Source organism: Mizuhopecten yessoensis, unplaced genomic scaffold (assembly GCF_002113885.1).
Source record: "Mizuhopecten yessoensis strain PY_sf001 unplaced genomic scaffold, ASM211388v2 scaffold5547, whole genome shotgun sequence".
NCBI lineage: Eukaryota > Metazoa > Mollusca > Bivalvia > Pectinida > Pectinidae > Mizuhopecten > Mizuhopecten yessoensis.
The window spans coordinates 776554-782931 of NW_018406103.1; positions in this window are offsets into that span (position 1 = coordinate 776554).

Genomic DNA, 6378 nt, shown 5'->3' on the forward strand with positions numbered 1-6378 from the left:
TGAACACCACGTGTCTGCATTAATGAGCACCTGTCTATAGAATTTCAACATAAATACCATTTTAACTTGTAAACTGAGTTCGAAGGTGCATGTTAAATCCTTATTTTATAGATATATGCGTTCTGTAAAAGAAACAGGGCTTAACCAGGGTGTTCGATATGAGACCATTACATCTCTACGCTACAGAAAGGTTGTGGATGTTATTATGATCAGAGTTTCACCTTTGATTAAATCTTAAATCATAACTGAACATCACGATTTCCTCGATTTGACAGGAGACCTGATGTCAGGTGTCAAAGTAATGTGCCACAAGTCTGCCACGGTAGATTGATTCTTCATTGGGTTTTATGTTAATCCGTTTAAAACAATAGAATTGTCCTGACTCACTTTTCGTCTAAAGTAATACTGTTTCAATTTTTCTCCCATGCTTCACAATTGTGTTCTCGTTATTGCAATGCAATACATATAACTTGCTCTTACCCAGGACAGGTGTGGCTACACTCTTCCCGGTGAGACGTTATCTTGTCTCAACCTAAGTATGAAACGATAGGGATTCCATAGTAATCACAATTGTATGACGTCACGTCATTAAGACATTGACGTCACGTCACGTAACGCCATTAAGAGATTGACGTCACGTCATCAATGAATTAACATCACGTCTACAGTGTATTGACCCCGTAACGTCAATTTTATATTAATTAAATGATGGTCAACTGTGTAAAGATACTTAAGGAGATTTTATTGAAAAACAAAAACAAATCCAAAGAGAAAATGTACCGTGAAAGACTTCCGGCATGTTACTACATTTGTATATGAAAATACTATGGAATGATATACCAATACTTTCACTCGTGATTCAAAGAAAAATATCGCTATCATATCATTTTATTTAGATATATATAAATTCAAGAAGAAAACCATTCAATTTACCATTTATTACATACTAAAATTCATAAAGCGACATAAATATTACTGCATCAAAACCGTTACATAAACTAATAATAGCTTACTCTTTGGCGCCATATACCAATAACGTAAAGCTTGGCAACAAGGTTGCTGCGAGTTTTTTTCAATGGGACACTCAACAAAAATCAACAGTCTTCTGTTATCATACTTAAAATTTTCTTACATAAATGGAATATATTGTATAGTTTCATTTAGTTCATTAGGTTCATAGGTAAGAAGTGATTGGAAAGGACAGTTTTGATTAGTTAATGCCGAAGTGATATTTTCACACTCTGACAATTATCGCTTTTGATTTATGTAACTGTGAAAAATATCAGTTTTCAAAACAAACATGATGTCAAAGACGTCAAAAAATGATGACGTCACAAAATTCACACTTTTCATTACCAAAACCATAAATGTGTCATTATGAATAAATACATGGCAAAGTAAAGGCAAACAACATATATAATAGAGTAAAAATATTGAAATTTGCGAAAACCTCAACAGTTCATTACTTTTGACGTCATTAATTTAAGCATGAAAATAGATGTCAATACAACTCCATATATAAAATATGTAATTTTTTATTCATACTGTATCTATTGAATATCACAAAGGATGTATAAACTTTACAAATGCATTATTTTTAAACGTAACTACTTATATATGTAGATGATTAAGAAGAAAAAATAAAATCTTACAGATTGATTTTCAGACTCGATATTAATTTTGAATGTCAAAATTGATGTATCGACCTCGGAAATATAATAGATTGTCTATGCTTAACTATATGTAAATATATTTTACCTTTCCATACATGACAGAATCTTTTATGGTTGTATAGACCTTGGCCTCCAGGTACATTGTTCAATACGATACCGACATATGCTATTATATGTAAATACGATTCGCCGCTAGATAAAGTACTTATCTCTTTGGTTCCACATGAACAGTATATATATTTGTTTTGCCTCTAGGGGCTGTACAGGCACTTCCGATTCTCCGTGAATATGAACTTGCATACATAGGTACCTTACATGTACACAGAACAATATAACAATTACAAAATGTATATGAATCTCCTACATGCACATTGTCGAGAACACTAGTAGGTATGCATGAAGCGTGACATCATATACTACTTTGCTCAATAATTTAGTACCGAGCAAATATATCAGATATATCCTTAAATGAAAGAGATATACATGTATCTCAAATTCATACATCTCGTTCATGCACATAACACTAGACGTTCTGTATGCAGCTTGATAGCAAATCCTACACAGCTAAATAGCTCTTAGCAATTCGATACATATATTGATTTATATTGTGTGGGACAAGGAAACCCAACATATAATACCAAATATGGGGTCGCAAATATATCATTAAATGAAAAAGATATATCTTAATCATACATTTCCTACATGCACATTGTCCAGAGCACAAGAAGGACTGCATAGCTTGATATCAAATCCTTCACTACTCAATAGCTCTCAGAAATTCGATGCATATATGGATTTATCGTGTGTGGTAAGCAAACCCGACATCTAATACCAAAAACAAAACAAAAAAGGTCGCAAATATATAAGGGGCTTGGTATCTAAGAATCAAAAATGTTAATCGTCAGTGTTCCCCTTCTTATATCAACAGCCTGCTATTCCTAGTGAAAACCCTTCTTTGCATTGTACACCTGACATTAATGAGTATAAAATACAACACAAAATTAATTTATCAAAAATGCCACATGTCAATTTTGCATAAAACACATAAATATAAGCATGGTCAAAAATGTACAAACTATGATAAAATTGACGCTCTGCCTACTAAGGCTTACGATATATTGTATGTAAAATACAAGCTAGTTCACCAATATTAAAAGCTAGCTTATCAATAGTTGGATACTGAAAATTATTTAGGCACATTATAATAAATACATTCTTCTGCCATACATCTGATGAACTGTGCTTGCTACGACAAATGGCAAATCACATTCGTTCATTAAACAAATAAATTTCTGTACGGGTTTTTAGTGGCTTAATCATAGATAAACTCGGGAGGCTGAAGGAATTATGAAGTGGGTAGCATGGCTTCGTGGCTGATCACGTGCGTGGATACTGCCGTCTGATTGGTTGGGTTTTCCAGCGGTTCTCCAGGGGGGGATTCTTTATTTTACGTATGTGCATTATAATGACTGTGGTAACGTATTTTGATATGAAAATGCCAAGTATCTTGTTCACTGAATCGTACATGTAATTCATTCACCAGAGTTACGTTATGCTTCACTGATCATGAATTCCACACCTTTCTTAGGGGCCAGAGCTGTTGTTTGAGCGACACAAAGAAAGGTAACTGCAGGAATCCGTATATTCGACTTACGACAAATATAACCAGGTGTGGTGGATGTCGACATAACTTGCAAAAGGAGTTAAACCAATATCTGTCAAGATGTCGGTATATATTTCAATCATGATAAATTATGTCGACATATTACATTTATCACTTTCTTCTTGAAAATCATTGCTGAGACATTTATAAAATAAGTAGGTCACTCTGCTTTTAATCGTTCAAGTTGACCAATCATTTTCAAAGAAAATATCTATCACCATGTGCTATACTAACCGCTTAGACTTGTATTAGGTATATTTACGGATATGCCTCCTAGTTTTGGTTTCGTATGTCAGAAATACACAGTAACTAGGTGCTTAAATGTATGTGCCAAGTCCTAGGCCCGTATTCATGAAACCGTGCTCATGTTCAAGCATGGATTGATGTATCAATCTACCAGCTGAGTTTTTACCGCTTTCTGTCTTAAAAGATTAACGTAACACACACATAGTTGATTTGCACTTTTAAAATTAAGTAATATATACAGTTTACCAAAATTGATTTACACTGCTTCATATTGCTGCTTCTAGGACTGATCGATGACGCTAGGGGTCAAAAGGTTGGCTACCCAAATAGTCTAAACTACTGCTGAAACGCAAGGAGGGTGATTAAAACCCCTTAATTCATAAATTTAAATTAAAAGGAAAACTGGTTAACCTCAAATTTAATAATTAGTAACGTGTGTGTATATATCATCAACCAGACCACTACTCAAAAAAGATAACTCTGGTCNGGGGGGGGGGGGGGGGGGGGGGGGTTCCAAACGTTCAATCAGCAGAGCCTAAAATGAATTACACTGCACCATACAGCTGTTTCGTCCTTTTAGGACTCATCTGTGATAACAAGAATAAGGGTCAAAAATTGAAAATACAAATAGATATAAACTACTGTGTAGAGACGGGAGGGGATATGCATAAAACCTCTTAAATTATGAATTTTCAAAGTTTATAGGAGAATTGGCTAAGATGAATGCTGATTGATATTTAATTAGCATATATGCTTCTCTGGTGGCCAGGAATGTATCGTTACTGAAACCAGAAATACTAACAGTTTGTCGATGATTCAACTTTCAGTCCTCAGAGGTCTTCACTCAAGAGATATAATAACCAACAGAGTTAAAACATGTTCCCGGATATTTGAACACAGCATACCTGGAAACAATGACCTTTAACTCCAGTGGCTGATGTGAGGCGCGTAAATTCTCGTCTTTTCCGGGTGAAAAGACAAGAACTAACACGTTTTTCGTTTTTTCGCCTCAAAAGACGAGACTTACATGTCTAAACCTTAATTATCGTTATAGACATATTGGTAGTGTCCTGTATATTTCTATGAAAACGAAAAAAAAATCATAAAAAGGGAAAAAAGCTCCTTTCATTTCTATGTTCAAAAAATGGTATGAATTATAAATAACAAATGTTTATAAAAACGAAAAACAAATAATTGGGATTATAAAGAATAAACAAATGTCTATAATTTCTTTGTCATGTAGAAAGGTGTATACAAAAACTGTTAGAGAATATTTTCATCTCTGTATGTTAAAACGATAAAATAACATCGCTTATTCGAATGCTATCAAACCTTGAGCTATAAATAAGTATCACTGGTACAGATATTTAGTACAATCTGTCTATATGTTGATATTGTATTATTTATGTATATGAACATGAATGAAACATAAATAGATAAATGTTTGAGTAGATGTTGAATAGGAACATATAAAAACTGTTGTAGAATATTTTCATATCTGTAAGAAATGATAAAATGTATTTCAATGCTATCAAATTATTGACCTTTCCATCACTGTATTAGATGTACAGGTATCCACATGTGTATGTAGGTACGTGTGTGTTTGTATAACAATGTAAAATATGTGTAAATACTGATATTGTGTCGTTAATGTTTGTGAAAATAAAACCAAATGTAAAATAGTAATAAAAAATAAATAAATTATAACTAACATTTCTTTGTAAAATCTGTTGTAGAATATTTTCATCTCTGTTAGAAATGACAAAACTAATTTCAATGTTATCTAAGTAGTGTGCTATACGTCACTTGTTAGATGTATGTTATAAGTTCGTGTGTATTAGTTTAACTATCTGAATTGTGTCGGTATTTCGGCATTGTGCTGTGTAAGTCTATGAAAATGAAGAAAAAAAAAGAAAAAAAATATNGAGAGAGAAAAAGAGAGAGAAGGGAGGCAATCTTACATGTAAAAATTGTATATACTTAAGTAGCCAGTGACTTAATCAAAAATCAGAAAATGCTGAAACTTATTTAAATGCTGTAAAAGTATTCTGCTATATATAACTTTAATTTCTATGATTCTATTTAGTTTTGTTTCTGTCTATGGAAACGAAAAAGAAATAATATCCAAAAAATTAAACATAAATAAATGAGTGTCGAACATGTCTTTGTAAATAATGAACAGTTATCTATAAAACTGTTATGGAATACTATCATCTCTGTAGGAAACTAATTTCAATGTTATCAAAGTACTGTGCTTTATATCACTTTCATAGATATACGTATGAAGGTACGTGTGTTTGTATTTATAACTGTGAAATTTGTGTATTTGATATATTTTTTGTTCAAAATGTTTAAAAGAACTTTGTGTGTTTTCATTTCACTTTATTCCCCATTTCATTAATAAAATTGTTACTCAAATGGGTAACTGTTCCCCAAATGCAGGATTATTACCCATATGAGCTGTTGTGCCCAACCTGATTAACATTATCTATATATGCATGGCAATCAATAGACTTTCAATAATAATTAGGACCGAATAATATGATTAAATAATATTGTCCTAGGAAATAATTGTTAAATTGCAGAGGTTGTGGTCTTAGTAATTAAAAACCTGCGTATGATATCGACATTACAACTTGTACGAGTTACCTCCCGTTGAACATTCGGAAAATGTATATCTTCTTAGCAATGTATTATATATATACATACACACAAAAATATCTCACATTTGTTGTTTTTTTTTAAGATATTTTGTTTTTAATGATTTTAATGATTTTGGAGCTCTGACACTTATCT